The sequence below is a fragment of the Nicotiana tabacum genome, chromosome 24 (assembly GCF_000715075.1).
Source record: "Nicotiana tabacum cultivar K326 chromosome 24, ASM71507v2, whole genome shotgun sequence".
NCBI lineage: Eukaryota > Viridiplantae > Streptophyta > Magnoliopsida > Solanales > Solanaceae > Nicotiana > Nicotiana tabacum.
The window spans coordinates 41,618,047-41,629,794 of record NC_134103.1 but is presented as its reverse complement, the minus strand read 5'-3'; positions in this window follow the sequence as shown (position 1 = coordinate 41,629,794).

The following is an 11,748-nucleotide window of genomic DNA, read 5'->3' as shown; positions in this document are numbered from 1 at the left end:
AATTACTCACGACATTGGTTTTCCCGTATGGCACTGACAATCTAGTCTAGCGTACGGAGATGACCTCAGTTGGCGCACAGCAACCGCACTGACATCGGTTTCTTAGCTTTACGTCGCCCTTCCAAGGAACTTTAGGAAGGCGCCGCGTAACAGTTGGTATCAGAGCCTAGGCTCGACATCGGACAAGGGAACTCATTGCCATCATCATCACCATTTCTGACCATGGTGAATTACGAGGATCGCATCACGACCCTAGAACAGACGGTTGACGCATTACGGCCCATCGTCGATACGTTGCCTGATCTAAAAGCCAGCCTAGTGCAAAGGATGGGTGACCTGGACTGCAGAATGCGGCAGACAGAAATTGACATAGTAAACATCAGTCACGACTCTGAGGAAGACCGGGAAACGGCTGCCGTCGAGGCAACCAAAATTCATGGCAAATTCGAGGACCTCCAACAGGAGCGTGCCGAGGATTTAGCCCATCGGAAACTAGAGGCAGACGGACTGACCGTCATGCAACAAACCATAGACAACTTGACAGGCCAGTTCAATGTTGTCAATACTGCCCTTCAAAGCCTGCTCAAAGGGGGCAAAAACCACATCAGGGGTGCCATGAACATTGCCCCCATGCCACAAAAGCTGAAAATTCCGGAGCCCAAGCCATAAAATGGAGCCCGGGATGCTAAAGAAGTGGAAAACTTCATCTTCGACATAGAACATTACTTCGATGCCGTTGGATAGTTGGAGGAATCCAAAAAGGTAGCAATTGCTGCCATGTATCTTCAAGGCGATGCAAGACTCTGGTGGCGAGTCAAATACGAAGCCATCAGGGCTAGTGAAGATACTCTCAACACATGGGCAGAACTGAAGGCAGCCATACGCCTGCAGTTCTTCCCCGAAAATATGGAATACAATGCAGGGAGAAAGTTGCGTGAACTCCGCCACACCAGGTCGGTGCAGGACTACGTGCGTGAATTCTCCGCACTCATGCTAAACATACAGGATATAGGGGACAAAGACAAACTGTTCGCATTCATAGAAGGTTTGAAACCTCATGCTCGTATGGAGCTGCAAAGACAATGGATATATACCCTGCCCAAGGCCATTCAAGCTGCAGAGTGACTTGGGGCTTATCAGTTGGAAACTCAGAAGGATAGGCCCTAGCCGCCTGTCCGAGGGGGATACAACGGGAGCCAACCTAGCAACGGTGGCCCTAATAGAAACGGAGGAAATCGAGGTGCATCCAAATCTAAGACTCCTTCCTAAAGCAGCAACAGTGCTGCATCAGTCAACAACAATCACGGGAGAAAGCCCCCATCAGAATGCCGTCATTGCGGCGGGGAACATTGGAACAATCAATGCCCCAATACACAAATCAATGCTCAACAAACTATTGACGATGATGAGTCAGATCAGGACGGCTCAGTCGGCGTAGAACAAGTAGGTGCCTTCAACGCATTTGTTGGCTCCATTCATGATACCTTGGAGGGAACCAGTGCTGGCCACCCCAAGAGGAACGTATTCCCAATTGACAAGAAAGAGAAAGGAAAGGCGGATGATAGGCCTCTCTCATCGCAAAAGAGGACCCTAATATTTGTTGACATGAAAGTAAACAGCACACCTATTCGGGCATTGATAGACACGGGTGCTAGCCACAACTACCTGGCCTCAACTCAGGTGCAACGCCTCGATCAAGCAGTGCAAAAATGCAAGGGTCGTGTCAAGGCTATCAACTCTCCATCTCAGCCAGTGAGTGGAATAGCCAAAGAAGTGCCAATGAAGCTTGGCCCATATAAGGGAATATTCGACCTACGCATAGCTATCATCGATGACTTCGAACTGATAGTGGGATTGGAATTCCTCAGGAAAACAAACACAATCCCGGTACCATATGCCAACATGCTCCTAATGATGGGAGACAACGGGGCCAAACCCCGCACCATACCGTGCATACCCATAAAGATGTCCGCTGGAAACATCTCGGCCATGTAGTTAAAGAAGGGAACCAACAGACCTGAAACTACGGTTCTGGCTGCCGTCAACATCATCAATCAAACATAAGATCATCGGCGTCCAACAGCTCATGGCGCCCCTCATTATGTGAAGACTTGTCAAGCATTCCAAAAGGACAAGTCGGATCACTCAGCACAAGCGGGACTCTTGGAGCCGCTGCCTGTCCCACAGAGACCTTGGGAAAGCATTTCCCTGAATTTCATCACAGGATTACCCAAGGTCAGAAATCATGCAACCATCATGGTAGTAGTAGACCAATTTTCCAAGTATGCTACCTTCATCACAGCCCCACAGAACATATCGTCAAAAGATACAACTCGACTCTTCTTTTATCATGTTGTCAAACATTGGGGTATGCCCAGCAACATCATTAGTGACTGCGACCCACGCTTCACTAGCAAATTTTGGACCCAACTCTTCAGTTGCCTCGGATCCAAATTGAGTTATAACTTAAGCCATCATTATCAGCAAGCTTATGATCAAACAGACCGGTTCAATGACATGCTGGAGGAATATCTCTGCCAATTTGCAACCGGGTCACAAACACATTGGGTGAAGCTTCTGGATGCTGCTCAGCTGTGTTTCAATTCACAAAAGTGTGCCCATACAAACAAAAGCGCTTTTGAAATTGTTATCGGACATCAACCACTACTCCCATAGAATATGAATGCACCAAACATGCCAACATCTCATCGAGCTGCCAGTTTCTTGACAGAATGGGAGCAAACTTTGAAGATAGTACAGAGCTATCTTGTCAAAGCCCAAGACAAGGCAATGAGGTTTGCCGAACAAAACCTTCGCTTTGCCTAACATCAAGTAGGGGACAAAGTGATGGTAAGAACCCCGAGGCGGAACTTATTTGCAAAGAGGACCCAAGATCCTCGCCTATTGCAAAGCTACATCGGGCCTTTTTCCATTGAAAGGCGCATCGGGAAATCCACATACCAGCTGAACACACTAGCCTGGTGAAAACTCCATCCAGTCTTCCATGTCAGCCGCCTCAGTCCAATTCAGTAATACATAGAAGATCATTCAGAAAGACATCTCACAACACCGAGGGGAACAGACCTCCTAGCCAACAAGAGCCTAACCAATCATCATCATCCTGCAGGTAAGGCTCCGAGGACGTCACCAACTCAGGTGGGGGAGAATGTCATGGGCTGCTTTCCAAATACTGCCGCGCGCGCCCACAACAATGCGTGCGCAGACCCTGCTGCTCAAGACAAAGTTGCTGCCATCGGACTTGCTTCCATAGAAGACTAAGTCCTTTTCATTGTAATTATAGAGTAGTTTTACTTCATTCATTTTCAGTGTGCTTTTACAGCTTTGTTAGGTCAACTCAAGTAACTTTGGTTTATTTTTTTTGAGCATTATTAAGGGGGACCAAAGCATTCAAACATTCAAGCATTCAAACAATTCTCTGTACTGGTGTCTCTCCCCCCCGACACCGCATTGCATCTTGTAATAGCTTTCATCATCATCAATACAATCATCAGCTTTCATCATCAATTGCTCATTTTCCGCTGCTCAATTGCTCATGACATTGGTTTTCCCGTACGACCCTGACAATCTAGTCTAGCTTATGGAGGGGACCTCAGTTGGCGCATAGCAACCGCACTAACATCGGTTGCTTAGCCTTACGTCGCCCTTCTAAGGAACTTCAGGAAGGCGCCGTGTAACAGTACGCATGCATCCGGGGGGCAGTTTTGTCATAATTTTTAGACGACTATAAATAGATTTCTAGCTGGATTTCTTAGGTCATCTTTAATTCTCTGGTACTCTACAACAACTTTTGAGCTATTTTGGGAAGGATTGGGAGATCAACAACACTTTTGTTTGAATATTCTTACAACTTTAGTCTTTAATTATGCTTATGTTCTTATTTCATCTTGTATTTTTCATTTTTAGTATGAGTAACTAATTTCTTAAGCTAGTATTGTGAATCCTAAGTGGGGTTATGCTTTTGGATTGTTAATATAAATTCGAAGTTTGATTAAGCTTTGTGTTATCTAATTACTCCATGCTTTATTGATTGATTTTGTGGTTGCAAACACTAAATTCATGCATATTTTGCTTGTTTAACATGGAAGAATAGAACTTAGCTTAGGTACAAGTAATGAGCAAGTAATTAAGTGGATTAATCACTTGATTAATAAACTCTAGCTGGGAATAATGTGATTTCTACTTAGGCTAATCAATTGCTTATCATTGAGCCTTAGTTGACTTGGAAGAGCAACTTGGAGTAAAAACCTCTTAATTGTTGGAAGACATTAAGTTGGTAGAATAGAAATTGAAGCCATAACACATGCTTAGTTAACTAGAATTGAACATTTGTATGCCCAAAAGCATAACCTATACGAAGGGGAAGCAATCCCAGCACCTCTTTCTTATTTATTACTGTTTACCCTTAAAACGGATAACAATTGAATTTATACGCGGTTTTAAGGATATGTGGATAGATTCAACACAAATAATCAAGAATGTTAGATAAACGAGTTAAAGACAAAAGAATAATCAAACCGATTGTGACGTTAATGCCAGACTCGGATTAAAGCTGGACAGTAATTCTGCCCTCGATCGGACCCCAACTCGAAGCTAATTGCGTGTAAAGAACAACAGTAAAATAAGAATTTTTCAATAGCTAGAGAGTAGAAAATGAACTTGTATTGCCTTGGTTTTCGTGTTACAATATGTCCTATTGAGTAAAAAGCTCCCCTTCATATAGTAGGAGTGTTTCACCCTTAGTACAATTCTAAAAAAGGTAAAAAATCCTCCTTTCTCGTCAATTACTGATTCGCTACCGACATCGGACGAGATCCACACCGTGATATTTGGTTGGGTGCGGATATCACGGCCCTCTGTTAGTCGTGTGCAACCGTTTGTCGTGCTTTCTGAGGTCTTGGAGCTCGTTCTGGATTCGGGGAGTGTTGTCTTAACAGGCCCGGTGGCGAGTACCCCATTCCAGCCTCGATCCAAAGAGTTCCCAACTTCGATCTCGATCTCCTACATTCATATTCTTACTTCGTTTGACTTACTGGGAAATCGGGGTGTGCGCTAACCCCGAGTTCACCCGTATACAATTACAACTATATTTTTACTCGCATTCTAAGTGTTTAATAAAATTCCTAAACTAGTTTTCATGGTAATTCTAGAAGCAACTTTAGATGTAATTGAACAACCACTCTGTCTTTGAAGATTACATTAAGAATCACTAAGTTTACACACATTTGGACACTCTAACACACACCTACTCCTTGTGGTATTCGACTCTTGTTAGGTTTATTATTGCTAATGACCATGCTACGCTTCATTAAGAGGTGTAGGATTGGATGTCATTAATATTTGGCGTCGTTGCCGGGGATTACAATGTTCTTATATTACTTTGTTATTGTGTGTTGTCTTGAGTTCTTATCTTTCTTCGTGATACTTTGATTCGTGTGTGCTTGTTGTAGGTTACCAATGGAGAACAACAATGACCTTGGTGATTTGCCTCTTGGGGCCGTTAATGAAGATATGGCAGATGAAAGAGCGGTCCAGGTTCAAGGAAACCAGCGTGGTAAAGGTCAAAACCAAAACCAGCCTCCTCCGCCTCCACCTCCACCTCCTCCACATGGCCAAGCGGTTTAACAACATGCCGCACTAAATGATGTCTATGCAAGTGCAATTGTCCCCCTCGCATTACGTCGGACAATTTTCAAATTACAAAAGTCATGCTCACCTTGCTTGAGCAAAGAGGCTACTTCATCAGAGCACCTCATCAAAATGCATACAAGCACTTATTGGGATTCATAGATGCTTGGTGGGGAAGTAAGCAGACAAATATGTCCGAAGACGCTTTGAAATTGAGGTTATTTCCTTTCTTCCTAAGGAGAAAAGTCTTGGATTGGTTAGAGAGCTTACCAAGTCATTCTATCCATACTTGGGATGCATTGACGGAGAAGTTTATTGCCAAATTCTTCTCACCCGGACACATGGCTACTTTGAGGGATGAAATCTTGGCATTCAAGCAAGAACCAAATGAGCCACTACACGAAATTTGGGAACGCTATAGAACCATGGTGAAGGAATATCCTAACAATGATATGACGGAGAACATGTTGCAACAAACCTTCTACCGTTGGATTAATACAACCAACCAATGTGTAGTAAACCAACTTGCCGGTGGAAACTGCATGACCACGCCTTAGCCGAAGGCTTCTGCCATACTTGATGAGATCGCGGAGACATCATCGGCTTGGTGATCCCAAGCAAATGTTCCTCAAGGGGATCCGAATATAATTCACCTCAATAAGGAGTTGCAAGATCATGGTCAAGACATAGCCGAGTTGACCACCACTAGAAATGACCCCCCTTCTAGAGGAAATAGGAGGCTTTGCTGGGCTCCCATGGGATAGCCCTGGCTTGTTGGTACCGGAAAACCGTACTTCTCGAGGTTTCCTAAAAATGATGGGTTTCAGGAAAAATGATGAGTTAGTCTGTCTAAAGAAATCTTACATACCATTCTACTTCCTTTACCAGCGTTATGGTCATAACAAGTCATATCGTCTATACCATGATGAATTTTCCATCTCTTCTTTGGGTTGGACTCACTGCCTCATTTTTGTATTCATTGTTTGTTTTCTGGGAATGCTGATATTCCCGATACGAGGAGAAAGGAATCACACTCGCCTAGCTATAGTCACTAAGACCCTAATAGAAGGAATTGAGGGGCAAACTTATACTATTGTCCCAATGATTGTGGCTGAGATGTACCGAGCCTTAGACCATTGCAAAAAGGGATATAGGCATTTCGAGGGTTGCAATTTGTTACTGCAAATATGGTTGTTGAAACACCTTCAGAGAGGACAATACCGTCAAGAATTTCCACGATGACCATGGAATGACCACATAGTTTATCACCATCTGAAGAGAATGACTTTTATCCCAGACAGATTTGCACAACCGGGAAACACTGTGAGCTGGGTACATTTCTTTAGCAATTTGACTGATGACAAGGTATATTGGATGTTCGAGTGGTTCCCTAGCAGTAAATTCATCATCAGGTCGAGAGATATTCCTCATCTAGTGCTAATCAGATTAAGGGGAATCTATCCTTATGCTCCTATCGAAGTCATGAGGCAAGCTGGGAGAAAACAGGTTATACCACGAGTTTCCAAAATGGTTCATTACAAAGCAAACTTCCAAGGGAATGTCATTCCATTCACGTTCGAGGCACAACATATGTGGCATCAAAAGATAATTGTGGAAAAAGATACCATCGAGCCAGACAGGTATCATGCCAGCCATGTGTACCTCTACCCATCATGGTTGGTCAATGACATAGCAGGAGAGGTCAAGCCAGGGGTTGATTTGAGAAATAGGGTCATAGACGACGCTGCTGAAGCACAAGTCAAATACAAGAGGTTGCGCAAAAGGGTCTTTGAATCTGAGGCCAGGCATTTGGATCATGCCAGCCATGTGTACCTCTACCCATCATGGTTGGTCGATGACATAGCAGGAGAGGTCAAGCCAGGGGTTGATTTGAGAAATAGGGTCATAGACGACGCTGCTGAAGCACAAGTCAAATACAAGAGGTTGCGTAAAAGGGTCTTTGAATCTGAGGCCAGGCATTTGGAACAACATAAAGTGGACATGGAAGCAATCAATAAATGGAGGGGAATCGCTACTAAATCAACAGAAAGGTTGGAGTATTTGGAGCAGGGTTTGATGGAACTTGAGGGAAAGATGAAGAAAAGGGTCTCGGATTGTCAGAACACAGAGGGAAATAAAGGAGGACATCTAGCAAGGGCATATTTGCTATTGGACATGCGCGGCCTGGGGAATCTGATTGACGGGGCTAAGAAGGCCAAGCTTGGAGAAGGTCCCTCTGGGACCAAGTAGATTAGGGGTGATGTTTTCTAAATTCGTTTTAGAATTTGATTGTAATAAGGCAAATGTCACTAGTGACTCTTTATAATTATTTCGTTTTAGTAGAGATTTGGTCTATTTATCATATTAATGAAATGATGCAGTTATCAGCATTGAGTTTTCTCCAAAGCTATATGTCGCTAGGCCTACCATGGGCACAATGAGGTCCCCAAATTAGGATGAGACCCAATTCCCTTCTCTCCACCTTGGCAATCTCCGTCACCTCTTTTGGACCAATGAGATCACTCCACATCACCCGTATCTCTCACTCACAAAGAAAACACAAATGAATCTGGACCATTGGTCTATCCTATAAACGGTCCGCATTTAATCCTCTTTTTCTATTTTTTTTATTTAGTCTTATAAGACTCAATCTCCGCCGTCAAAACCCAGAGATCCTATGGCCCTCATATTCCCTCATTTAAAATGTTTTAATCCTAAAATATCAGGACCGTTGATCTAAACTACCAACGGCCAAGATCTTATTCCCATATCTTAAACTCGGAGACGACCACCCCTATCTCCCAAACCCTAATCACTCTAACACGAACCCGACCTCCTCACTTTACCTTTTCTCTCCCTTTTCTCTCAAACTTACATGCTTAAATCAATCAAAAACCTTGCACAAATTCGTGCAAGATCATGAATCCATCAGGAAATCATCCATCTTGTCTTCTTTGTCCGCGATTCTCGCTAAACCTTTCCTCTTTAACCGATAAAATTTGAAATCCCCAAATCTTAACCCTAGACTCAAAGATGAAAGTTCAAATCATTTAGTTTCTGTTATGTTCTTTCAAATCGGAGCATGCATGAGCATGTCTCAGAATCTAATCTTGTTTATTTGAGGTCCAGATGTCAAATGCAATAACCTCTGAACATTGAAGATTTATCCGATGGTCCTTGGCTTCAACGGTCAATCTATCCCCCCCCCCCCCCCCGCCAGGTAAAACCCTCACTAATTTTCACCTATGTCTCTTAGATTTCCACTCGATTTAGCTTACATCAATTGGTAATCGTCATCTTCTACTATCTGATTTGAATCCTATGAAACCCTAAAGCCTTCAATAACCACTGTTGCAGCCAAACGCACAAGCAATTATGTGCGGTCGTCAAGTAATAAAGTGACTAAAAATTGGATGTCGAACCCACGAGTACTTGTGATTAACTATTAACTAAATTAGACTATTCTAATTATCTAAACAAGAATTAAACCTTGAATTATGTGACCTTAATCTAATTAATATTAAAAGAAAACAAATAATGAACTCTGAACAAAGGAAGAGAATTTTTTTATGTTATCAACATAATGAAAACGATCCAGGGTTATGGGCTATCTAACATTCCTATTACATTCTTCAATTGAATTGACTAACTAATTTATGTAGTTTATTGGTTAACAGGGTTAATATTGCTCATAAGAATCTGTCGAGTTCTTACTCGCATATTCAAGCTAACCTAACTCCAATATGTCTATGGAGTTAGAATAAACAAGAACGCATTTATAATTCTTTTAAATCAACCAAGCAAGGCAATTAGCTATATGTCTATCCTAACTGCGAATCCGTTCCCCGATGCCCAGGTTCAAGAACTTACTCTACTCAATCCTATATGCAATATAGAATTCCGACTTTCAAATTCAACCCTAGATTCGTAAGTAGTATTCAATTGGTGATCAAGCAATCAAATAATTAAGCGCAAGATTGAATAAATAAACCAATATGATAATCAAGAAACCAAAATCAATATCCAAATAACAATAGTCATGAAAGAACCACAACCCTAGAACGTGAAGTTTAGCTCAACATAGACATGGTATCCAAACAACAAATCATACAAAGAAACATAAAAATTACTATGTCTGGTAGAAGAAAGATGAAACCCAGCCTCCACGGCGGCTCTGTGCTCTCCCTTAGTCAAAAGTTAAGTAAAACCTGTGTTTAATGACTATTTATAGATGTAGGAATAGGCCTAGGCAAAATAACCAAGTCCAAGACAAAAAACGAGACAAAATTGCCTCAAATCCCAAACACCGTGCGTCACCACATGGAACGTACGAAGCAGCTCGCGCTGGATCTCGCGTCTCTCAGCCTAACGCGAGGAATTTCTCTCACGTCGCCTAACTCTTTCTGCTTCCACTATTTGCTGCCTAACTTCTTCGATTTTATTTTCCAATTGATGCTTCATGTCTTTTTGCAATCTTTCAGCCAATTAACTTAATTAATGCTCATGCTTTCAACTTCCTCCATCATAATGTCATAATGTTTCCATCATTAGGTACTCATGTGCTACTAATTGTAGTGTATAAAATACACTTAAAATATTCATCTTGCTCCCAAATTCCATCTTCAAACTACCTACACTCAAATTAAACTCAATTAAGCACAAATATAGTATAATTTAATATTAAATCCCGAAAATATATGGTAAGTAATGCACTAAAAATATATAATTATAGCCAAACATCACTACCCCACACTTAAAACGTTACTCGTCCTCGAGTCAACCAACAATTTACCTTGAGCACTTTATATGTAACACATTTGAAGCACATTATACCAATGACTATGGTTGATAGCAACCATTAAACTCTAGCATATGCAATCACATACACTTCCCTTCACTTTATGTCATACTTCACAAACATTCAAAACAAAGACAACATGCTCATAACAATCCTAGCCTCAAAAACTGACTCAATATCACAATGCACTCATGGCTTGTCAACATTGTAGAGAAGTCTAATAACGTTACCTATCCCTCGTGAAATCATGTGCCCTCACAACAAGAATAAGAGAGTAAGTTGAATCCACATATTCAAATCAAATGCTCAAATATATTTTAAGGACTCACATATATCAAAGGAAATCGCTCACTCTCCCAAAGAAGTCACATGCATGCAATTGGTACCATAAGCTTGCCCAAAATGTAAATCTCTACTAATGTAAGCTCGCTCGATATGAAATCAATTAGGACTTTTTCATGGTTGTAATGTGGGCTAAGGGACGGGTAGGATATATTTAGGAATAGTGGTTCACCCTCCTAAGAACTTTAACACATCACAAAATTAACTTTTAAGCGCAAATGTTTCAATCCCAACTTCAATTTCACAACTAAAATCACCCCAAAAAACGTTCCCTATTTCTTTAAGCACTACTTTAATTTATACCCCACTAGCAAGAACAAGATGTCAATTTATTTATCTATTTTTTTTCTTTTTATTTCAATAATAGTTTTCTCTTCTTTTACAATTTTCTTTAGTGGTGTATTCCTTTACAAAATAAGTGCACTTTTCTTCCTTTCATTGGTTCCACTCTAAAGCCATCCAAATTCCCTCCTTACTTATTCTAGCGCTCATTTTACAATTAAAGTGCTTTAAGAGGTAAAAGGATCAAAATAATATCAATTAAAAACAAAAGGGATATTGGCTTTTTAATGTGGGTACCAAATAAAAGTCTATAGGTTCAAAAGGGTTAACTAGGGATAAATTTTATTCATGGTAAGCAATAAAGCTTAAAATTTCCTAAAGGAATATGAGGATATCTTTGCATGGTCCTATGATGATATGACCGGTTTGAGCATATCCATAGTGGCTCATAAACTACCTACCAACCCAATGTGTCCGCTGGTAAAGCAGAAGCTCAGAAAGTTCAAGCCAGATATGAGTTTGAAAATCAAAGAAGAAGTCACCAAGCAGATCAAAGTTCAGAGTGGTTGAATATCCAACTTGGTTGGCTAACATCGTGCCAGTTCCGAAGAAGGATGGGAAAGTCAGAGTATGCATCGATTATAGGGACCTAAACAAAGCAAGTCCCAAAGATGATTTCG